This window comes from Hemitrygon akajei, chromosome 9 (assembly GCF_048418815.1).
Source record: "Hemitrygon akajei chromosome 9, sHemAka1.3, whole genome shotgun sequence".
NCBI lineage: Eukaryota > Metazoa > Chordata > Chondrichthyes > Myliobatiformes > Dasyatidae > Hemitrygon > Hemitrygon akajei.
Genome location: NC_133132.1, coordinates 121,590,407 through 121,616,980, shown reverse-complemented (window position 1 = coordinate 121,616,980; position 26,574 = coordinate 121,590,407).

Sequence of the window (26,574 nt, the reverse complement as noted above, 5' to 3'; positions counted from 1 at the left end):
CCTGCTTCTCAACTTCTTTCCTAACTCTCTGTAGTGGGAAGGTTTTCAGGACCTCGTCCCTTTTCCTACCTATGCCGTTGATACCAATATGTACTACGACCTCTGGCTGTTCACCTTCCCACTACAGGATATCATGGACGCGATCAGAAACATCCCGGACCCTGGCACCTCATGTTTCTTTCTAAGAAACTACCATCCGTGTTTCTTTCCTACATCCACAGAATCGCCTGTCTGACCCCTAGCTATAGAGTCCCCTTTCATTGCTGCCATCCTCTTCCTCTTCCTACCCTTCTGAGTCACAGGGCCAGACTCTGTGCCAAAGGTGTGGCCAATGTTGCTTCCCCCAGTTAGGTCATCCCCCCCAACAGTACGCAAACAGGAGTACTTATTGTTAAGGGGGACAGCCACAGGGGTACTCCTAATATCTGAATCTTGCCCTTCCCTCTCCTGACTGTTACCCACTTATCTGTCTCCCGAAGCCCCGGTGTGACTATTTGCTAAAGCTCCTCTCTATCACCTCCTCACTTTCCCTGACCAGATAAAGATCATCAAGCTGTAGCTCCAGTTCCCTAACCTGGTCCCTACAGAGCTGCAGCTCGATGCATCTGGCGCAGATATGGCTTTCCGGTAGGCTGGGTGTCTCCCGGACTTCCCACATCAGACACCCAGTACACAACACTGGCCTCACGACATACTTCCTATTCCTATTCTTCAAAAGTAACTTACCTCGCCTCGACCTGATATCACCAAAGCTCTCCTACTCTGACTCTTTCTACTCCATTGCCTGCTCCGCCGATGCCCACTCTATAAAATGTCCTCATTTTAAACTCTTCCTGCCAGTCTAACTTGCTGACGTCTACGCGCCCACACAGTCATTCCTCGATCAGACTTTTAGAAATTAATTTTGAATCTGATCAGCTAGGGATACCTAATATTGACACAAATTGACAAATTTGCCAGCATAAACCTCCTTCACCATGCGGAATGCAGATAAACATCATCCAGAAATGTTAAATTCACAAGAATAGTGCCTCTTAATTTGAAGATACTTAAAATAACAACTTAACTTACTTGTAATCCATAATTTATTTCAAGAGATTCACTCAAAATGGATTCCTTCCATAGAAACATTGCTCCAGAAATGGTGGACCATATCTTGAGAATCAGACAGATGGTATTAAACATACACCTTTGAAACCAAGTTATGTTGCTTTGACTTGCCATTAGATCTAACACTTCAGGTGAAATAGTACTGTTGTCACCAGGAGCAACAAGTTACCTGTAACCAGCTGCTGTGGGCCACAAGTACAAAGAGCTCAAGTCATTCTCCAAAGTTTATAGCTCACTTTAACTGGGCAGTGAAGTGTTCATCAAACACAATTGGCTTATCTTTAAAATTAGGGGCAAAGTGGAGTTGGAGTCAAGATATAATGCTAATTTACTTTAGCTGGAAGTTGAACTCATTCTCTCGTGTATCGAATGCAAGCACATGTTCACAATGAATGGATTTATAACTGAGCTAGTTGCATGAAGTCAATTTTATGTTTTTATTGTTGAATGTAATTATTGAAAGTAAGTTTGGAGCTGCTAGATAGATTATGTGTCTACCCCATCTGAAAATGGAAAATGTTTTGTAATTCTCCAGTTGCCAAGGTCATATTGAATTCATATCTCCAGATCATTGAGTTACTCACCAGTAACAAGCTGCAGCCTAAAATTGATCTCCAGTTGTCAACCACAACTGAAAGAAAATGCATTGACAGCTAGGAATTGAAAAATATTTCATCTATAATGATCCTTGTCTCAGACTACTCATGCTGTGCTGCCACTGTGGAATTTATTTCTCCCTTCATTCACAAGTAACTCCTTTTGTTTGCCTCTTTATAATTCCCTGCCACGTCACCTGTATTACTATTGGGGACTGGCTGTCTATATACTGAATCCTCTGCCTTTTTACCTCAAACTATAAACTTATGTTGTATTACTCTTATGTGTACACTGCTTTTAGTCCTTATTACTATATTATTTTCCTCCTGTAGAGAAGGTCACCGATGCCTCTAATCTCTCTTGCTTTTTTCAGGCACACGTTGGAGAGACAAATATGAGAATTTTCAGTCTCGGTGATGTAATAAAACTGGTGGGGTCAAGGCAGAAACAAACAAGAAAATCCACAAAACAAGAATTATATCCTTCTGCCAAAGTCAAAGGATCAAGCTTGTACAGTGATGCTAGAAAGTTTGTGAACCCTATAGAATCTTCTCTAATTCTGCATAAATGTGACCTAAAATGGATCAGATCTTCACACAAGTCCTAAAACTAGATAAAGAGAATCTAATTAAATAAATAACAGAAAAACATTATACTTGTTCATTTATTTATTGAGAAAAAATATCCAATATTACATGTATTTCATGTATGTGAACCTCTGGGGTAATGCCTTCTACAAAACCTATTTGGAGTCAGGTGTTCTAATCAATGAGATGAGTTTGGAGGTGTGGGTTATAGAGGTGCCCTGCCTTGTAAGATAGACACGCAAAGTCAGGTTACTGACAGAGCCTGCTCTTCTCAAGAAAAATCTGTTTATGGAAGATGGAGGGCAGATTGGAAGACAGTGAACATCATGCTTCTATTCAAAAAAGGAGGTAAGCCAAAGGGCATGTAACTATAGGCCAGTTAGTTTAACATCTGTAGTTGGAAAAATGCTTGAAGCTATCATTAAACTAGAAATAGCGAGGCATCTGGAAAGAAATGGACCCATTAGGCAGACGCAGCATGGATTCAGCAAAGGCAGGTCCTGTTTGACAAAATTACTGGAGTTCTTTGAAAAAGTAATGAGCGCAATGGATAGAGGTGAACAGATGGATGTTATTTACTTGGATTTCCAGAAGGTGTTTGATAAGGTGCCACATAAAATACTTATCCATAAGATAAGGATGCATAGAGTTGGGCTGATGTATTAGCATAGATAGAAGATTGGTTTACTAATAGAAAGCAGAGAGTTAGGATATATGGGTGTCACTCTGGTTGGCAATCAGTGATGAGCAGTGTGCCATAGGGGTTGGTGCTGGGTGCGCAACTGTTCATGTTATTCATTAACGAATTGGAAGAGGGAATCAAGTGTAGTGTATCTACGTTGGCTGATGATAGTAAATAGAGTGGAAATGCAACTTGTGCAGAAGATATGGAGAGTCGGCAGAGAGGGATTGAATTTAAGGGCAGGGAGGTTATGCTGCAGCTGTACAAGGTATTTGTGGGGCCGCACCTGGAGTTCTGCATGCAGTTCTGGTCTCCTTACTTGAAGAAGAATATACTGGCTTTGGAGGCAGTGCAGAGAAGGTTCACTAGGTTGATTCCAGAGATGAGGGGCTTAGACTATGAGGAGAGATTGAGTTGCCTGGGACTGTACTTACTGGGATTCAGAAGAATGAGAGGAGATCTTACAGAAACATAAAAAATTATGAAAGGGATAGATAAGATAGAGGCAGGAAAGTTGTTTCTACTGGTAGGTGAGACCAGAACTAGGGGACATAGCCTTGGGGGAGTAGATTTAGGACAGAGATGAGGAGGAACTGCTTTTCCCAAAGAGTGGTGAATCTGTGGAATTTTCTGCCCAATGAAGCAGTGGAGGCTACCTCAGTAAATATATTTTAGACAAGGTTGGACAGATTTTTGCATAGTAGGAGAATTAAGGGTTATGGGGAAAAGGCAGGTAGGTGGAAATGAGTCCATGGCCAGATCAGCCATGATCTTATTGAATGGCAAAGCTGGCACGACGGGACTGATGACCTACTCCTGTTCCTGTTTTTTATGTTCTTATGTTCTTGATCAAAAGAACTTTCAGAGGACGTTAGAAGAATTGTAGAGATACATGAAGCTGGAAAAGACTACAAAAACATTTCTAAAGACATATGTGTTCATCAGTCCACAGTAAGAGAAACTGTTGACAAATGGAGGAAAATCAGTACTATTGCTACTCTCCCTAGAAGTGGGCATCCTGCAAAGATCACACCAAGAGCACATCTTGCAATGCTGAAGGAAGTGAAAAAGAACCCAAAGATAACAGCAAAAGACCTGCAGAAATCTCTAGAGCTTGCCAAAGTCTTTGTTCATGTGTCCACTACAGTATAAGAAAAACACTGAACAAGAATGGTGTTCATGGAAGGAAACGATGGAGGAAACCACTGCTCTCCAAAAAAAACTTGCTGCACATCTCAAGCTTGCAAAAAGACCACCTGGGTGTTCTACAATGCTTCTGGGACAATGTTCTGTGGAGAGATGAGAGAAAAGTTGAACTTTTTGGCAGAAGTGCACACTGCTATGATTAGAGGAAAAAGGGCACTGCACACCAAAACCAAAACCTCATCCCAATTGTGAAGCATGGTGGAAAGAGCATCATAGTTTGTGGCTGCTTTGCTGCCTCTGGGCCTGGACAGCTTGCAATCATTGAGGGAAGTATGAATTCAAAACTGTATCAAGATAGTTTACAGGAGAATGTCAGGGTAGCAGTCTGTCACCTGAAGCTTAATAGATGTTGGATAATGCAACAAGACAATGATCTGAAAGACGAGTAAATCAACAACAGAATGACTTAAAAAGAAGAAAATTCATATTTTGCAATGGTCAAGTCAAAGTCCTGACCTTAATCCTGTAGAAAAGTTGTGAAGGACCTGAAGCAAGCAGTTCATGCAAGGAAACCCACCAACATCCTGGAGTTTTGTAAGGAGGAATGGCCTAAAAGTTCTTCAAGCCTATGTGCAAGACTAATCAACAGTTACCAGAAATGTTTGGTTGAAGTTATTGCTGTACAAGGTGGTCACACCAGTTACTGAAAGCAAAGGTTCACATACTTTTTCCAACAAATACATGTAATATTTGATCATTTTTCTCAATAAATAAATGAACAAGTATCATATTTTTGTGTAATTTATTTAATTCAGATCTCTTTATCTAGTTTTGGGGCTTAAGTGAAGATCTGATCACATTTTAGGTCATATTCATGCAGAAATAGAGAAAATTCTACAGGTTTCATAAACTTTCTAGCATCACAGTATCTCTTGCTGAAAGACTCCGCAATTATTTCCTGAGCTCAAATCTTAGAGCATAAGCTGTTTGAGCCCCCCATTTCAAATTATGTACTACTTTATGTAAATATTGGAGGAAAAATAATATGGATGGAAGGAAGGAGCGTTGTGACCTGACAAAAATCAAAGCAGCAAGTTAAACAATCTTTAAACTCAGCTGCCGTTTTGTTCTGTGAAATTCCTGTGGAAGAGAAAGTGATTTGACTCATAATTACAATCAACATCCATCACAATGGTTCTCAATGTTCAATTTTGATAACTCGCTGCTGAATGAAAATACATTAAACAACAAAGATCATAACAGTGAATACTCAAATAGTCAATACCTGTTTGTAATTGAGTACTGCTGTCATTGTCTGGCCATAATGGTTCATTTCATTTCAGCCTCATTTCAGATAATCCATTATTTCGCTGGACTATTTTCTTCAATGATGGTGCAATATCTTTTCCAACAATCTGCTTGTTAAGGTCAATTTCATGCATTGAAAGTCAAACAGTCAGTGCTGCTAAATATCGGGACCGATTTAGCAGAAAAGCTATTGGCTATGTTACTGCAATAAAATAAATTCATCTTTGCAAGATGACTAGTTAGGATGAAATAATTATAAACTGAAATGGCACAGTTGCTGTTTATCTGTGAAATGTGTGCAAGACCAAAGAATGTATTTTTGTATTTTAAACGTTTATGTTTTAAATTTCTGCTGCACCCTAAAAGCTATACAGTCAATTGCAACGGGGTGAGGGGGGGTGGTTAATGCTCATTTCCATCACTGGCCCTCTGCTGAAAATATTACTTGCCCCAGAGGCAAATATGCTGAGTGTTACCCATTCTCAGAAGCAAAAATGTGAAGACTGGAACCCCTTTTTGGAAATATGGGTCAGATATGAGCTGGCAGAGACCATAACCATGGTTGTGGCAGGGAGCAAGGATGAAGGGTGTCAGAATCCGGAAAAGGTTGGTGGTGTTTGGAGGAATTGGAACAGAAGAATGCCAGTTGAGTAAGGGATGAGAAAATTGTTAAAGATTAGCTTTATTTGTCATGTGTACATTGAAACAGGCAGAGAATTGCATCATTTTGCTTCAGCAAGTTTAAAGACTGTGCTGGGCACTGCTGTGCTTCCAGTGCCAGCATAGCATGCCCACACAGATCACTAACCCTAACCCTGCTCATATGAAGGTGGGAGGAAACTGGAGCACCCAGAGGAAATCAACATGGTTACCGGGAAAACATACAAACTCCTTACAGACAAGGTGGGAATCAAACCCCTATCAGCAATTGTTGGCACTGCTTGTGCTATCCACTATGCTATCATGATGCCCACATTGAGGAGAGGGTTGACTGACATTTTCATTTGGGTGAAATGGCACTACTGGGGAAGATAGGCAAGAGATTCTGGAGTGATTGGAGGTCAGTCTTGTGTTGAGGTAAGGAGGTACTGATGAGGTGAAGTAAATCAGTTCATTGTCCAGATTTGCACTGGGAAGACTGCTGTTATCTTTAGAGTACTTAACAACACGTGCTGGCAGATGTTATTCAGTTCCTCTGCAAAGCTTCAAGGTGTGTCCAGAGGTGGCAGAGTGACCTAACATTTACCGATGCTGCCTGCAGCTCCGGGGATACTGGTTCAATCTTCAGCCCAGGTGCTGCCTATATGCACAACGTCCTTGTGACTAGATGCATTCCTGCCAGGTAATCTAGTTTCCTCTCACATCATAAAATATGCTGTTACGATAATTGGCTGCTGTAAATGACCCATTAGTGGCAAAAGAATAAAAAGAGAGTTGATGGGCAAGCAAGATAAGCAACTAGCAGAGATACAAGGGAGTAACTCAGAATAAACTCCCTCTATGTCATAAAGGTAAATATATATTGCTGAAGAAAAGAGATGGTCACATGCACTTCTAACACAGTTGTTGCATTGGTGGGACAATGGAGACTCATACCAAGAAGTATCTGGTTGAATTTCCTGTGCGACATGAAATAGCCCAGAAATGTCCATGATCTGTTAGAACCATGAGATTCAGCTACTCCCCATGCACAGCCATATGTGTAAACTTCTTCCATTTCTTCAGCAGCAGCATTGGAGTTCAAGGCTCACCTTGTCTTCAGTTCCAAGTATGTAGCACCATCCTCAAGCAAATATCTAGGCTGATAACTCTCATTACCACCTGTCCTCCTATATCCTTCAGTTGAGCTCATTTACAAGGAATGTTGCAACAAGAAAACAGCGTCCATCATCAAGGATGCTGTCATCCAAGCCATTCTCTCTTTTCACTATAACCATTGGAAAGGAGTTACAGGAGCCTTTCGTCCCACACCACCAGGTTCTGGAACAGTTATTACCCCACAAGTATTAGAATCCTGAACCAGTGTGGATAACTTCACTCACCCGAACTGATTCCACAGCCTACAGATTCCCAACAAGTCATGTTATTAATGTTACTTTTTTTTAAAGTTTGCACCATTTGTCTTCTTCTGCACATTGTTTGCCACATTTTGTTAATGTATAGATTTTTATAAATTCTTTTGCAATTCTTTATTTTCCATAAATCCTGGATCCTGGACTTGCTGTCAGATTGCCAGCAGGTTGTAAGAGTGGGCTCCCTCACCTCCAACCCTCTGACCCTCAATACAGGAGCCCCTCAGGGCTGTGTACTAAGTCCCCTCCCTTACTCCCTGTATACCCATGACTGTATCAACACCCACAGCTCCAATCTGCTAATTAAATTTATCAACGGCACTACATTGATTGGCCTTATCTCAAACAATAATGAGGAGGCCTACAGGGAAGAGATCATCTCTCTGAAACAGTGGTGTCAAGAAAACAACCTCTCCTTCAATGTTGCAAAAACAAAGGAACTGGTTGTGGATTACAGGAGGAATGGAGATGGGTTAACCCCTATTGACTTCAATGGATTTGGGGTTGAGATGGTAAATAGCTTCAAGTTCTTCGGCATCCACATCACCGAGGACCTCATGTTCTCTCTACACACCAGCTGTGTGGTGAAAAAGGCACAAGAGCCTTTTCACCTCAGACGGTTGAGGAAGTTTGGTATGGGCCCACAAATCCTAAGAACATTCTAGAGGGGCACAATTGAGAGTATCCTAACTGGCTGCATCACTGCCTGGCACGGGAACTGTACCTCCCTTAATTGCGGGAACCTGCAGAAAGTGGTGCAGACAGCCCAGCGCATCTGTAGTTGTGGACAAGGACTGGTCCGTAGGATCATTGGGGACCCAAGCCATCCCAACCACGCTCTATTCCAGCTGCTACCATCCTGGAAGTGGTACTGCAGTATAAAAGCCAGGTCCAATAGGCTCCAGAACAGCTTCTTTCACCAGGCCAACAGACTGATGAACTCACGCTGACTTGAGTGTACTTTATATTACATTGACTGCTCTATTTATTATAAATGATTATAAATTTCTATGATCGCACATTGCCCATTTAGATGGAGCCAGAGCATAAAGATTTGTACTCCTCATGTATGTGAAGGATGTAAGAAATAAAGTCAATTCAATTCAAATTCAATTCAGTACAAGTGCCTGCAAAAAAATACATCTCAAGGTAGCATAGGTGGCAGATCCATACTTTGATAATAAATCTACTTAGACTTTGAAATAGGCCTGATGAAGGAACCTGCTTTAAATGTTAACATTGGGCCTGTTAGCATGTGCACAGATCTAGCTTAAATACTGTTTTTCCAAACCTTTGTCTGTTCCCCGCACTCCCACCCCAGTGAAGAAACTCTCACTGTGCTCATGAGTACATGTGAATGCATGAGATGCAGGAGACCTTCTACCTCATAGGTTGTTCTGTAGTTAATATCTTAGCCATATTTAAGTAATATTGTAAATGTGTTGTTGATTAAGTATTCGTGTTCCTTTAATTAACTTATTATGGGTTATATGTAAAAATGCATTTATGTCATACTTCATCATGTTACCACATGATATGTGTGTGCCTCACTTAAAGACAAAGTTTTACCTGCATTCCCGGTCATCCTTTGAATTAATTTATTGCTTTGAAGTTAAATAGGTAAGCATCAGTTTATTCAACATGTACAAAAGCTGGATGAACTCAGCAGGTCGGGCAGCATCCGTTGAAATGAGCAGTGAATGTTTCAGGCCGAGACCCGTCGTAGGACTGAAGAAGGGAGGGGCAGGGGCCCTATAAAGAAGGTTGGCGGAGGGTGGAAGGGTCTCGGCCTGAAACGTTGACTGCTCAATTTCAACGGATGCTGCCCGACCTGCTGATTTTATCCAGCTTGTTTGTACGTGTTGATTTGACCTTCCACCCTCCCTCCACCTTCTTCATAGGGCCCCTGCCCCCACCTTCTTCGGTCTTGACGAAGGGTCTCGGCCTGAAACATTGACTGCTCATTTCAATGGATGCTGCCCAACCTGCTGAGTTCATCCAGCTTGTTTGTACGTGTTGATTTGACCACAGCATCTGCAGTGTACTTTGTGTTTAGCATCAGTTTATTTTCTGCCATGTCTTAAGTTAGCCAAATTAACCTTTGTATATAAAAGCAAAACACAGTTGATATTGGAACTCTGAATTTTGAACACAAATAGGGAGATACAGAAGCAAAGTCAATGGAGAGTGAAATGGAGTTAATATTTTACAATTGCTTCAATTCTCCTTTCCATAGTTGCTGCCTAATGTACTGGTATTCTCCAGAAATGGAGTTTCGCATGATAAAGGTGAGTTTCATAATTTTTCAAGAGAAGGAGGATATCAAAGTGAGTCTCAACAGGTCACCATGCAGTGAGTACTGCAAAAAATCTTTGCTTGTGAGTTGAATTCCTGGTTAAGTAAATAATTAGGCTTGACAATGATATTTCCATAACGTTTCGATACTCACTATCTTGGTTTGCTTTACAACACTGTCTGTTTGTAGGCAGTTGGAGAGCTGACCACACCCATCAGCCTATATAAGAACAGAAGAAAGATAATAGACAATAGACAATAGGTGCAGAAGTAGACCATTCGGCCCTTCGAGCCTGCACCGCCATTCTGAGATCATGGCTGATCATCTACTATCAATACCTGGTTCCTGCCTTGTCCCCATATACCTTGATTCCCCTATCCATAAGATACCTATCTAGCTCCTTCTGAGGCAGTGCATTCCACACCCCCACAACTCTCTGGGAGAAGAAGTTTTTCCTTAACTCTGTCCTAAATGACCTATCCCTTATTCTCAAACCATGCCCTCTGGTACTGGACTCTCCCAGCATCTGGAACATATTTCCTGCCTCTATCTTGTCCAATCCCTTAATAATCTTATATGTTGCAATCAGATCCCCTCTCAATCTCCTTAATTCCAGCGTGTACAAGCCCAGTCTCTCTAACCTCTCTGCGTAAGACAGTCCAGACATCCCAGGAATTAACCTTGTGAATCTACGCTGCACTTCCTCTACAGCCAGGATGTCCTTCCTTAACCCTGGAGACCAAAATTGTACACAATACTCCAGGTGTGGTCTCACCAGGGCCCTGTACAAATGCAAAAGGATTTCCTTGCTCTTGTACTCAATTCCCTTTGTAATAAAGGCCAACATTCCATTAGCCTTCTTCACTGCCTGCTGCACTTGCTCATTCACCTTCAGTGACTGATGAACAAAGACTCCGAGATCTCTTTGTATTTCTCCCTTACCTAACTCTACACCATTCAGATAATAATCTGCCTTCCTGTTCTTACTCCCAAAGTGAATAACCTCACACTTATTCACATTAAACGTCATCTGCCAAGTATCTGCCCACTCACCCAGCCTATCCAAGTCACCCTGAATTCTCCTAACATCCTCATCACCATTGCCACCCAGCTTAGTATCATCAGCAAACTTGCTGATGTTATTCTCAATGCCTTCATCTAAATCGTTGATGTAAATCGTAAACAGCTGTGGTCCCAATACCGAGCCCTGTGGCACCCCACTAGTCACCACCTGTCATTCCGAGAAACACCCATTCACCGCTACCCTTTGCTTTCTATCTACCAACCAGTTTTCTATCCATGTCAATATCTTCCCCCCAATGACATGAGCTCTGATTTTACCCACCAATCTCCTATGTGGGACCTTATCAAATGCCTTCTGAAAATCGAGGTACACTACATCCACTGGATCTCCCTTGTCTAACTCCCTGGTTACATTCTCAAAAAACTCCAATAGATTAGTCAAGCATGATTTGCCCTTGGTAAATCCATGCTGGCTTGGCCCAATCCTATCACTGCTATCTAGATATGCCACTATTTCATCTTTAATAATGGACTCTAGCATCTTCCCCACTACTGATGTTAGGCTGACAGAATGATAGTTCTCTGTTTTCTCCCTCCCTCCTTTCTTAAAAAGTGGGATAACATTAGCCATTCTCCAATCCTCAGGAACTGATCCTGAATCTAAGGAACATTGGAAAATGATTACCAATGCATCCGCAATTTCCAGAGCCACCTCCTTTCGTACCCTAGGATGCAGACCATCTGGACCTGGGGATTTGTTAGCCTTCAGTCCCATCAGTCTACTCATCACTATTTCCTTCCTAATGTCAATCTGTTTCATTTCCTCTGTTATCCTATGTCCTTGGCCCATCCATACGTCTGGGAGGTTGCTTGTGTCTTCCCTAGTGAAGACAGATCTAAAGTACTCATTAAATTCTTCTGCCATTTCTCTGTTTCCCATAACAATTTCACCCAATTCATTCTTCAAGGGCCCACCATTGTTCTTAACTATCTTCTTTCTCTTCACATACCTAAAAAAGCTTTTGCTATCCTCCTTTATATTCCTGGCTAGCTTGCGTTCGTACCTCATTTTTTCTCCCCGTATTGCCTTTTTAGTTAAGTTCTGTTGTTCCTTAAAAATTTCCCAATCATCTGTCTTTCCACTCACCTTAGCTCTGTTATACTTCTTTTTTTTTAATGCTATGCAATCTCTGACTTCCTTTGTCAACCACTGTGGCCCCTTTCCCCCCTTTGAATCCTTCCTTCTCTGGGGGATGAACTGATTTTGCACCTTGTGCATTATTCCCAAGAATACCTGCCATTGCTGTTCAACTGTCTTTTCTGCTAGGATATCCGTCCATTTAACTTTGGATAAGAGCATGTTGAATGCCATTGACGTACAAGACATTTGAACACTGATGGCTATTGCTTGACAATTAACATTTCCCTGTCCGTTCTTCTCTACCTTGTGTTTGTAAATGTTTAAATATTTCTCCATACCATCTTGCTGTGGACCCACTCAGCTGAATGAAGCAACTGTCTTGCCCCATCCTTTCATAATTTTGAACATTAACATACTGCCCTGTTCTGTTCTAACAGTCTGTTATTTTTCATTATTCAAGGCAGGGTCCTGGCAAATCAGTGCTCTCCATCCTAGGTAAAGATTTAAGATTGTTTCTTCAGTTTGGTGTTAGTTACTGTTACAGATTTCTATGAAGAGTGAAATGCTAAAATGTGTAAATTTGATGGAACGGTTGTCAGAAATCCAAATAAATATAAATAAGAATCTACCCAAAAACATTGATAACAAGCTGAACAGCAGCAGCAATAGTGTGTTTATGTGTCTAGATTGGAAGACTGTAGAGCAGGGCTTAAATTATAAATATTTCAGTACTTTTAATCTTCAGCTGGGCCTTTCACAACATGTGATGCAAAGAAACAGAATAGCAAAAAGCAGATTTTATGAAGAAATGTTGAGAGCTTTCTCTGCAATAATTGACATTTCTTTAGGTAATAGGCAGCAACCTTAGGATTCCTGTGTGAAATTAGAATAACAAAGGATTTGAAATAATATATTTGAAAGAAATAGCCCAGAAATAGCCCAGAAGATGTAGTGATAACGATGGTGATCATTATGGTGTGTGCACTGTAGGATTGCTCAGGGTAACTTACCTACACTGAAGGTTCAGAAGTTGCTGTCAATGGTTGATGGTTTTCAGTAACAATGCACTCCAAGAGAAGGCAGTTTTCATAGAGCCCAGGGAGGAAGCGTGATGATGCTTCCTCCCATCACTAAAAGTGACTTCAACAACCGTATCTGACACAGGCAGTTCTTTTTTAATGGATTGGCTGCAAGTGACTAAAGATATTCATATTTTTAAATTTTCTTTTCAAATTGATACTAAGTATTTCAAGCATTTTAATAATTTTTGCTTTTTATGTACTGTATTTTTGAATGTTTAATATTTTAATTGTTTAGATATAAATGTTCTGAATAAAATTATATTTCTAACAGCTGTTTACTGACAGATGTTTTGGAGGCAGTCCTTGCTCTGTAACCACCCACACCTCACCTCAACATGACATCAGTCTTGATGAAGGGTCTCAGTCCAAAATGTTTACTCTTTTCCACAGATGCTGCTTGGCCTGCTGAGTTCCTCCGGCATTTCGTGTGCATTGCTCTGGGTTTCCAGCACCTGCAAATTTTCTCCTGTTTGTGACATCATTTATGCCGCAGAAGGCCTTGTGATCATGCAAACTACACAATTCTTGATCCATGATTCTCATCCCATTTTGCAGCAGGGATACTGCATGGTATCTATATGGTTAATTGATCTGTGCTAAAGTTTTGGAAGTCTCTGTGAGCAAAGGATCAATTCTATGTCTTTGGAAGCATGATAACATATTAAAAGATGTGAAAATTGCAATGTAACATCCTCAGTCAGATAATGATGTTTTAATGACATAATATTAGGTTACTTGCTGTGGTTTGTTAAAAATTTGTCCTGAGAACACCAAAAGACACATTGCAAATTTAGTGCCACTTCACTATTAGTGAGTATTCCCTATATTTTTTTCATAGTTTTCTTTGTTATTCAGTCAGTTTACATCACCAAACACTATATTTAACTATTTGGTGCCATGGGACCAAGCGAAGATTATACCAGTAAAGAACTGGAAGTTCATAAGGAGGAAGAGTGGTTTGCTGGGATAAGGAGATTTCTAGAAACTCAGAATATTCACATCCCACAGTTTTCCAGTTCCTACTGTCAGGAATGTGAACTGCTGACATGGATTTATTAGAGAAAATGATGTTCACAGACTCTCATTGCAATGTGAAGGGCATGGTAAATCTCTGTCACAGTTGTTAAAAGTCAAAGATTAGCTATTTGACTTTCTCTCTTATTAGTAATTGACAATTATGTTTTTATCTTCAATTATATGGCTCTAATTCCTTAGCCTTCACATGAAACTGACTTATGTATATCAGTATTTCAAAGGCTTCTTGGTTGTATCAGTGGAAGATAGTTTTTCATTTATTCTTACAGTGGCATTAAGACTGGGCATGTGTACATGTGGCATGCTTCAGAGAAAGATACACGATTGAAGCTCTGGTTGCTCAGCTTCCCATCTCTGGTGTTCCTTGCCAGCAGTTTTGGTTAGCTGGGGAATAATTAACTGAGATTGATTGCTTAGGTTAACGTTACGGAGTTTGTACATTCTCCCAGTAACTGTGTAGGTTTCCTCTGGGTGCTCTGGATTCCTCCCACAGTCCAAAGACATATGGGTAGTCATGGGCATTCAATGTTGGCACCTGAAGCATGGTGACACTTGAGGGGCAACCCCCAGCACATCGCCAATGTAAGCGATATATTTCACTCTATGTTTTGATGTACATGTGAGAACTAAAGCTGATCTTTATCTTTTTAATCAATCCATTGGAATGGCAAAGGCAAACAAGATACAATGACCTCTCCTAATATTTCCCATTTCCCCAAAGACTACCTCATCTACAAAAATTTTCAGGCTATACAATCAATAATATTATTGTGGCTCTTTTGTTAAGCACTTTCATGAGGTTAGGATAACTAAGAAATAGTCAAGAAAAAAAAATTAGTACTTGGCTAACCTTGAGTTAGCAAAAATATTACTGGAAATGGGTTTTAAGAGAAATCATTGTTAATCTATAAGACAAAAGCCACTTCTAACCACTGTTAGTGATGCAAACATTAGAGGTATTGAGAGGAAAATTTATTTTCTTCCATTACTGTTGAAAAGAGTGTGCTTAAGCTTTTACTGAAGAGACTTTCAATCATCAATTTCACTATGAAATGGTATTTATGGGGATAGTCAAATGCCCACATGAAGGATAAGTGCTTCATAATAATGGTACTTCAAAAACACGAGACACAAAATCAGACATTTGAACTTGCAGTGGGGTATTGTCAGCGAACAGAAGCTTGGTGTTTCGAGTGGTGCCATTCTTTGGTTGATCTCAGTTCTAAAATACTGACCGTCTTGCTATGATTTTAAGCAAACCTGATTTTCCATTTCAGGTTCTGTTATATACGGTATTTGTTTAAAGCTGTCATAGCCCATATTGTATAAAGCTCATTTAAAACCTGATTCTACAGTGACAATCATTTTGTTTTAATATGGAGAAACACAAGGTGCTTCAGAGGAGTGTTAGACCATAGGAGCAGAATTAGTCCATTCTATCCATCAAGTCTGCTCCGCCATTCCATCATGGCTGATCCCAGATCCCATTCAACCCCAAACATTGATTGATGCCATGTAGCAGAAGATGAAACAATATTTGGGAGTAACAAAACTCCAATAGGCTGGTATTTATGGTCACTTGTGACTATCCTAGCATGAACCTGGACAAACACTGAGAAGTATTCCAGCAATCTATGTTGTGCAGAGATAATAGAGATATCATAGACCATTCAACTTAGCACATCACATAAAATAGGGAGAAAGCTGCTGTAGATTAAGCTTTACCCAAATTCAGTTGGTATTCTTTAAAAAATATTAAAAATCCAAAAACCTAACATGTTAATATAAATATTTAGAAACCTTGAGAAAATTTAAATATCTGAAAATATATACTTTCTAAATTTTGGAAAATACCTTTTAACTCCTTTAAATGTCTAAATTAACAAGTATTTGAAATGATTGTTATATGTCTTGGAAGAACTTAACAAATATTAATAAGCCACTACCACACTGCTTCACCACTGGGGAGAAGGTATAAGAAGTTCCTGTTTCTGGAGGTCTATGCACCATCCTTCTTTTATGTTCACTTAACACAGTCTTCATTTTAAGTTATCAAGCTATTACCTTGGTTTTTCACAGCTATTTGCATCATCCAGAAACCCCACTAATAACACCCACACCAATCATCATCTTGACTGCAACCCTGGAACTCACAGCTATTAATAGAAACATAGAAAACCTACAGCACAATACAGGCCCTTTGGCACACAAAGTTATGCCGAACATGTCCCTACCTTAGAAACTACTAGACTTACCCATAGCCCTCTACTTTTCTAAGCTCCATGTACCTATCCAAAAGTCTCTTAAAAGACCCTATTGTATCTGCCTCCACCACCGTTGCTGGCAGCCAATTCCAGGCACTCACCACTCTCTGCGTAAAAAACTTACCCCTGACATCTCCTCTGTATCTACTCCCCAGCACCTTAAACCTGTGGCCTCTTGTGGCAACCATTTCAGCCCTGGGAAAAGGCATCTGGCTATCCACACGATCAATGCCTCTCATCATCTTATACACCTCTATCAGGTCACCCCTCATTCTCCATCGCTCCAAAGAGAAAAGGCCGAGTTCACTAAACCTGTTTTCATAAGGTATGCTCCCCAATCCAGGCAACATCCTCGTAAATCTCCTCTGCACCCTTTCTATGGTTTCCACATCCTTCCTGTTGGGAGGCAACAAGAACAAGTGGGGTCTGACCAGGGTCCTATATAGCTGCAATTAGAGACAGCACTCTTTGCATCTTCTCAAACTAAGCACAGAATATCTGAGTAAGTTTCCTCCTTATGGGCAATCAACCCTATTTGTTTCTCATTTCATACTGGGTTCAAGTAGAGCACCAAGGCAGAATCATGTTGAATCACTGGAATTCCTTGTTCAAACAGAACTCCCAAAATTGTCAAAATTATTGTTAGTTTAATTGAGTAACAAAAGCACACAATGGTAATTTCATCATCGTTACTAGGTATTTGGACTTAAGCATGTTACTAAACTTATAATGAAATGCAGACACATAAATCACATGTAAGGCATTTCCCTTGTACAGTTACACAATGTCCTGGAAAGTATATTTTAATTTCCCAACATGGAATTACAACATTAACACTGTATCAAGTAAAGGTTCAAACAGTTGTTGAATGCAACAAGATGACTGCCTGGCAACATTATCTGTGTCTGTTTACATATGATAGTGGTAATACTTTTCTATTGGGAATAAGGCATAGGATACTCCTGTTTCCGGAGGTCTATGTGCCACCATCTTTCTTTATATGAAAATGCATTTTCCAAAGAACAATTGCCTTTTGAGTTTGTGCTACCAAGTACCAAAAGAATTACACTGCCATTTTACTAATAATTTTCAGGACTTTTAGCTTTGTTATTGCCAATAATTGGATTAAAAAAATCTGTCAGTGGTTGCTAAGAATTTGCCAGCCTGTTTAGAGAAAACAAATTTAGCTCCCAGCAATATTAAAATGAATGGAAACACTGTGGTACTCCACACATCAAATCCCACGTGAATGTATTCAGTAATAGACTCCCAAAGTTCAGCATGACTATAGTATTACACAAAGGATTAATAACCAGTTTATAACCCTGTTCAAAAATGCAGCAAGACATTTAGGAAAGTAGTCTCAACAGCTGGTCGTGGTACCTCATGGTATACTTGTGAAAGTGACCCTGAAGCACAGACCATGACTTATTTGGAATCCTTTGTAGGGATTGTTATGGTTCTGCATATAGAAAAAGAAATCTATGGTCACGGCATGGCTTTTTCACAGCAACAAGAATCATGAAAGGTGACCTTTAAAACCTAGAGATCTCTTGAAGATTTGGACCGAGAAGCAAATAAACATTTCACAAAATAATTGTCTAAATTGATTTTGATTTTTGTTTCTTTTATAGGTTTGTGTGCATGAATGTGTTTTTTTTTCCATAATGGCATTCGTTTTGATTCTCATTGACTAAAGAAGCAATTGAAATAAAAACAAGAGTATTGATTGTTTTACTTGTTCTTTTTTTTTCAGGAGGAGGGTGTTGCTGGCAGGATCAGCATTCCCTGCCCATTCATAACTCTTCTTGGAGAAGGTGGTAAGTGAGATGTTTTGCTCAACTGCAGCTGTCTGTCTTTTAAAGGTACTCCCACTGTATATATAGCTAGGGAGTTCCAGTGATGTTGAAGGAAAGGAAATATACTTCCAAGCCAAAGTCGTGTATGGCTTTGAGAGAAACCTACTGGTGGGTATTCCCATGTGTCTGCTTCCCTTTTCCTTCTGGATGGTAGAATTTGTGATCTGTAATTTGCTGACAAGGTAGCCTGAGCAAGTAATTGCAACACACTCTGTAGATTGTATACGCTGTAGCCACTATACGTCAGTGGGGCTGCCTTTTTTGGATGGTATCAAACGTTGTTGAAATTGTATTTATCGAGGCAGGAGGAGAATATTATATTGCATTTACAGGTACAGTATAACATGTGCCATTTAGGCAATGGAAAGACCCTTGGGTGTGCCAAAAATAGGTCACTTGCCGTATTGGACCCAACCTTTGATTTGTAGTTCTATTTAAGTATTTGTGTAACTGGTCAAGGGTGAGCCCATGCTATTAATATTTTGTCTGTTGATAATGATGATGCAAGTAAATGTCAAGGTTATGTAGCTAGACTCACTATTGTTGGGAAGGCCATTGCCTTGCAATCTTTTGACATGAGGCCCAGTTCTGGGCATTGTTTAGGTCTTGCTGTGTGCAGCATAGACTGCACATTTTGCAGAGAAGTTGACATTTCCAATGGAAACAGAAATGAATAGTTTGTAATCATCAGTGGGCATCTCCATATGTGACCTTTAGTGTTGGTTAGGGCTAGGATATTTTCTTAAGGAACTCCTTCTACTATGCTTGAGATGACCTTCCACAGACACATTCATCAGCCTTCATACAGGGAATAATACCAGCCCTTCGAGTGTACTCCCTTTGATGTTCATTAACCAGATTTTCCAGGCTCCCTGATGTCAATATCAGTCATTTGATGACTTGATATCAAGGGCAGCTATTCTCACTTCATTTCTAGAATTTAGGACTTTGGTCCACGTTTGGCCAAGGAAGTAATGAGGCCTACAGCTTAGTGGTACTGGCAAAACCCAAACTCTCTAATTGTGACAAGGCTGCTGGTGAGGAAATGCTCATTGATAGCAATGTCATTGACACATACAATCAATTTGTTGATGATTACGTATAGAATCAGAATTCAGAATCAGAATTAAGTTTATTGTAACTGACATAGATCATGAAATTTGTTGTTTTGTGATGGGATATTGATCAGTTGCAGATATGGGTGGTGAAATGGCAGATGGAATTTAATATGGCCAAGTCTGAAGTGTAGGTCAAATGCAAAGAGATAGTGCACTGCTAAGGGCAAGATTCTTGATGAGCAGAGGGATCTTGGGGTCCAAGTTCATAGCTCCCTGACAGCGGCTACATAAGGTGATATGGTGCTTAAGAAGGCATATGACATGTTGACCTTTATTAGTTGAGATATTGAGTTCAACTGTCAGGAAGTCATGCTGCAACTTTATAAAAATCTAGTAGAACCGCATTGGAAGTATTGCATAGAGTTCTGGATGCTCCATTATAGGAAGGATGCTGAGGCTGTAGAGAGGGTGCAGCAGAGTTTTACTCAGATGCTGCCTGGATTAGAGTGCATGTGCTATAACGTGAATTTGGATAAACTTGGGTTGTCTTCTCTGGAGCACCAGAGGCTGAGGTAAGATTTAATAGAGGTTTATAAGATTATGAGACACATAGATAGAGTAAACAGTATCTTTTCCCAAAGATTGAAATGTCTACTACCAGAGGGCATGCATTTTAAAGTGAAATAGGGTAATTTCAGCAGCAATTTGAGGGGCAAATTCTTTACACAGAGAGTGGTGGGTGCCTGGACTGCTTTGCCCGGGGTGGTGGTAGAGGCAGAAACTTTAGAGACTATTATGAGACATTTAGATAGGTACATGAATGAGAGGAAAATGGAAGGATTTGGACATTGTGTAGGCAGAGGAGATTAGTTTAGTTAACCATTTGATTACTAACTTAGAACACAGAACATAGAAATCTACGGCACATTACAGGCCCTTCAGCCCACAATGTTGCACCAACCATGTAACTGACTCTAGAAACTGCCTAGAATTTCCCTAGTACATAGCCCTCTATTTTTCTAAGCTCCATGTATCTATCTAAGAGGCTCTTGAAAGACCCTATTGTATCCTTAATTGCTTCGGCTCGACATTGTCGGCCGAAGGGTCTGTTTTTGTGTTGTTCTATGTTCAGTACAGTGCAGGTACAACAAATTATGACAAGTTACAATAATAATAAAAAATAAACAAGCAGTGCAAGGAAGAATAATGAGGTAGAGTTCATGGACCATTCAGAAATCTGATAGCAGAGGGAAGAAATTGTTCCTAAAATGTTGAGTATGGATTTTCAGGCTTCTGTACTTCTTCCCTGCTTGTAGTAATAAGAAGAGGACATGTCATGATTCCAGGGATTAGACCCATGGTGAAGCGATGGCAGTATATTTCCTTCATAATGGATGTCGCCTTCTTGATGTGCGTCTTTTGAAGATTTCCTTGAACGTGGAGGGTCTTGTTCCTATAATGTAGCTAGCTGAGTCTACAACTCTCCAAAGCTTCTTATGATTCTGTGCACTGGTGACTCCATACCGGATGGTGATCCCAGCCAGTCAGAATGCTTTCCATGGTACATACATCTATAGAAATTTGTGAGAGTCTTTTGTGATGTACCAAATCTCTCAATCTCTTAATAACAAAGTATAGCTGTTGGCAATTACATCAATATGTTGGGCTCAAGATAAATGATCTGAGATGTTGACCACCAGGAACTTAAAAGTGCTCACACTTTCCACCACTGACCTCTCAATGAGGATAGTTATAAAGATTGTTATTGTGACACCATTCAACCAACCAATCCATACATCTCCTTGTCGCCATCTCTGAGATTCTGTCAAGAACAGTGGTGTGATCTACAAACTTATAGATGGAGTTTGTTAGCGTACATTGATTGCATGGCATCATCTAGACTGGATTTGTCCTTTTTTTTGTAAACACAACAAATCTGAGAAACGTTTCATGTGGTCAGGTAGGTACCAATGCTGTAACTGTACAGAATCAGTTTGGCTAGAGGTGAAGTTCCTTCTGAATTGCAGGTTTTTAATATTAAAACCACAATGTTGTCTGGTCCCATGACTTGTGCTGTGTCAATTTCTCTCAGCTGTTTCGTGATATCACTTTGATTTGAATTCATTGAAGAATAATTTCAGTTATAATGGGGAGTTTAGAAGGAAGCCTGATATACCTGCCAGAAGATGGGGAGGTGATTTAGGCTTGAACCATTTATTAATAATAAGTCTTAGATTAGTAGAATCATGGAGCTGATTGTGGACTTCCGGAAGGGTAAGATGAAGGAACACATACCAGTCCTCATAGAGGGATCAGAAGTGGAGAGAGTGAGCAGTGAGCAGTTTCAAGTTCCTGGGTGTCAAAAGATCTCTGAGAATATAACCTGGTCCCAACATATCAATGCAGTTATAAAGAAGGCAAGACAGTGGCTATACTTCTTTAGGAGTTTGAAGAGGTTTGGCATGTCAGCAAATACACTTAAAAACTTCTAGAGATGCACTGTGGAGAGCATGATGAAAGGCTGCATCACTGATATGTGGGGAGGGTGGGGGAAGGCTACTGCACAGGACCGAAAGAAGCTGCAGAGGGTTGTAAATTTACTCAGCTCCATCTTGGGTACTAGCCTACAAAGTACCCAGGATATCTTCAAGGAGTGGTGCCTCAGAAAAGCAGTGTCCCTTATTAAGGACCTCCAGCACCCAGGGTATGCCCTTTTCTCACTGTTACCATCAGGTAGGAGGTACAGAAGCCTGAAGGCACACACTCAGTGATTCAGGAATAGCTTCTTCCCCTCTGCCATCCGATTCCTAACTGGACATTGTACCCTTGGACACTATCTCACTTTTTAAAAAATATATAGTATTTCTGTTTTTTTGCACGATTTTTAATCTATTCAATATACGTATACTGTATAAAGGATACTGAATAAGATTTACATATTTATTTATTATTATTATTTTATTTTTATTTCTTTTATATTATGTATTGCATTGAACTGCTGCTACTAAGTTAACAAACTTCATGCTACATGCCAGTGATAATAAACCTGATTCTGATTCTGAGTTGTATCGCATAGAAATATGTTGCTGCCTCACAGTGCTAGATATCTAAGTTCAGTTCCGAACTCCGGTGCTATCAATGTGGAGTTTGCATGTTCTCCCTGTTACTTCATGGATTTCCTCCTCATGCTGCAGTTTCCTCCTGAATCCCCAAAACTTGCAGGTCATTATGTTAATTGTCTGTAAATGGACTCTAGTATGTAGATGAGTGGTAAAATCTGAGGGAAGTTGGAAGCTGAGAATGTGGATTAGTGTAGGATTATTTCAAGTGGGTGGTTGGTGGTTGTTGTTGACTTGGTGGGATGTATGTCCTATTTCCATGCTCTATTTCTCTATGACTCTCATGTCCATGCTGATATTTGTGCCTGTCTTCCACTAAAGTCATTGATCACATTATATCTGCATCCTTTTGTCACTTGTCCATTTAAGTGCCTTTCTTAATACTTCTTAAATGTTGTGATTCTATCTGATTCCACACCTTCCTCTCGTTCCATGTTCCAGATGTCAACCACTCTCTATGTAAAGTTTTTTTCCTTCAAACATCCTTTAAAGCTCCTGACTATTTACACTATCTATGGCTCTTACAGTTTTATAAACTTCTATCACGTTGACCCAGCAGCCTTCTTTGCTCTTGAGGTAAAACCCAAGCCTATCCAATCTCTTCCTTCTAGCTAAACACTTCCAATCCAGAAAACATCCTGGTCAGTCTCCCCTGCACCTTCTTCAGTGTAATCACATGCTTCCTATAGTGTGGTGACCAGATCTGGATACAGTACTTCAAGTGTGGTCTGACAAGTGTTTTGTAAGGTTGCAACACAATGCCCTGGCCAATGACGGCAAGCTTGTCATATGCCTTCTTCATCAACCTATCTACCTGTGTTGCACTTTCAGGGGACTATTGACTTGAATTCCGTAGTCCCTCTGTTCTTCGGGATTCCTTATTGTACCCTGACATGACTTCCCAAAATGCATCAACACACATTTGTTGTTATTAGATTCCTTCCGCCAATGCTCTGCACAATTTTCCATCTGATCTATATCCTGCTATGGCCTAAGACAACTTTTCTCATTGTCCACAATACCATCTCATCCATAGAAGTACTAATCATACCCTTACATTCACATTCATTACTGGAGGAGAGCCAGTGTTGTCCACAGTGCAGTGGCAGGAAATATTGCTGTGGACTTGAGGGCTAATACAGGAGAGGGGAATTATGATGCTTTCCTGCATACCTGAGAATCTTCAAAATGATGAACTGGCCTGATTGCCTTGTGTGGAGTGAGTGACCCCAGTCCATGTGGCCACTGATGTCAGTGAGAATGCAGCTCAGCATTGGCTTATGAGGAGGTGCAATCAGGAAGGAAACATCACTGATTAGTCCTCTATAGCACTAGCAGTGTGCGCTGAAGCTAGCAGATGCTGTGGGTAAGACATCAATATAAGTAACAGTGCAGGGAGTTTCATTGCTGTGTCTTTCTGAACCTTGAGTGATATTTTCTCATTTTGTATTGTAAGTGCATGTCAAGGGTTTAAAGATAAGATTACCTTGACATCGGAACATACAGCGAAATGCATCAATAGCATCAAACCAAATCAGCAAGAGTTATGCTGAGCTGTCCACAGGCAGCTGAATACTTCTGGCAGCAACGTTGCACGCTCACAACCCACAAACCTAACTGCATATCTTTGGAATGTGGGAGGAAACCAAAGCACCCCAAGGAAGCCCACATGAAGAACATGTAAACTTGTTATAGGCAGCGAGGGAATTGAACCCCTATGTTACAGCTGATGCTGTAAGAGCATTATGCTAACTACTATGCTACCCCATTTTACATCCTTTCAAAAGGCCTACCTTTTGCTGGAAATGGATGAAGCACGTGCTGATTACTTTGACATCATTAGGTATGCTAATGACACCGTGTAAATGTAATCTGTACTAGGGTGAATTGCACACAGAAGTAGCCGGACCAATTTATTGGAACGAGAAATAAAGTTTAAGTAAGGACCAATACAGAAGGCCAACATTGCCCTTATGAAAGCAGGTCTTAATTAAAGACGAGACATTTATGTGTTGTATCTATTTTGAGATAGTTTCACATATATCAATCACTTGTCTAGATTATTTATTCAGCCCTTTGAGCCATGCCACCCAGCAATCTCCTGATTTAATTCGAGCCTAATAATGGGACAATTTACGTGGATCAATTAACCTACCAACTGGTACGTCTTTGGACTGTGGGAGGAAACCGGAGCACCCGGAGGAAACCCGGAAAACGTACAAACTCTTTACAGACGGTGGAAGGAATTGCCTGTACTGTAAAGTGTTGTTAGTAAGCAAATTTATGGCAACCACAAAAGCAGTGAAATGTCTCAAGACATTACACAGGAACCACATGAAAAAATATCAGAACAGATTATAGAAGTGGCAGTTTTTAAAAGTAAAAGAAGTTTAGTGAAGGAATCTTAGAGCATAAGGCCGTAGGAACTGCCAATGATGGAATAATTAAAACTGAGCATGTAGGATAGGCTAGAATTGATGGAATGTAGATTCTTCAGAGCACTGTAGGATTGGAAGTGGATACAGAGATACGGAAGGTCAAGGCCAGTAATGCAAACAAGAATAATAATGCTTAGATGGAGGCCTTGCTGAGTAGGTAGCCAGTGGAGCTTAGCGCACATATTGATTTTGGTTGAACGGAACTTGGTGTGAGAGTTAGGATAGAGGCAGAATGGTTTTATCTACACTAGGAGGGCATTGGAATAGTCAAGCTTAAATATAACACAGCTGTCTGAATGTCCATCTATTATTATCACTTCTATGATTTCATTTATGAAAAAAAATTGACACTTGCTTCCTTATACCCTGGTTTAAGCCATGACCTATTGTGTGCTTCCTGCAAGAAGCCAGAATCTTCTTGATTGACAACTCTTTGCTGATTGAAACAGACTAAGTGTAATTTAAAAGAAAATACGCTTCTTTTGTTGAACTAAGATGTGTTGTATAGCATCTCTGACCAGGATATAAAAATGGTGACACTTTATTTCTTGGTATATAATAATCTAGCATCAAACTGCTTTTTTCATTAATACATAAAATATTTTTGTAAGGTCTTAATGGACCTTCATATTTGTAACAACAATGACATTCCTGGGTTTAAACTGGAAGAAGGAATTGATAGGAATTGATAAATGAGAAGTTTCTATGTCCAGATTCCTAAGGAATCTATTTCATTTATTTTGACAGCTCTGATATTAAGCCTAACAAAACTGACATTTTATTGTACGTTTATTTGCAAAAGCACCTAAAGTTAACATTCTGTTATAAGTGTAATACCTTGGTTTAAGACCATGCCTTATTTTATTAATAAAATTATGCTGTTGTGTATTTTATTTTTTGGAGATATTCTCAAAATGTAATGTATTCCTTTAATTATATTAGACAATTGGGTATTTCATGTTTTGCTGCTTAAGATAAAAATTCAGTTGACTAATGAATTGTTGAATTAGCCAATAGGATTTGGCTTGTGAACATTCTAGAGAGAGCGTGGGAAATGAATGGGTAGCCATTTTTTAAAGAGAGTGCAGGATTGAGGAAGCAGAAATGAGGAAAATAGAAACAGACAATGATTGTAGCAGAAGGTCACAGAACCCATTTGGAAGGACAAATACTGATATCAGAAAATCCTCATGTAGATGATGGTTTCACAGAGAATGTACAAATACAGTAGCTTTCAGTTAGTTAGCTAGCACTCGACTTTGGTAAAAGTTCAACACCCTTTCCTTGGATGTTGCATAGATATTTATTTATGTTTCGCTTGGACCGGTTTTTCAGTGCAGAACTGTTTCAGAATTGTGCATAAACTAAGTGAAGCAAACTGAATGGACTATGCAAACACGAGCTTCAACAATTGAGTTCACGCTATAGACTAATATATATATGATGGGTCATTTGCTTTATTTTGTTTGTTATAGTTTAAAATATTTTGCCAACACAATTTTAATCTAAGTTTATACTGGTGTGAGCTAATTTATTGCTTCCTGGTGAATGTTATATTTGTGTGTCAGTATTCATATAAGTAATAGTCTTAGTTTTCCCTTAAAAGAAACATTCAAACTTTATGTTCTTGTGTTTACCTGAATGATATCCATCCTAGACATGTTTATTTACTGGTAATGGGCTTTTCATCATTATTCCCCATCTATTGTAGAGTTATGTTACTGTTAGTTTGCATTCACAGTACTAGCTGACTCATT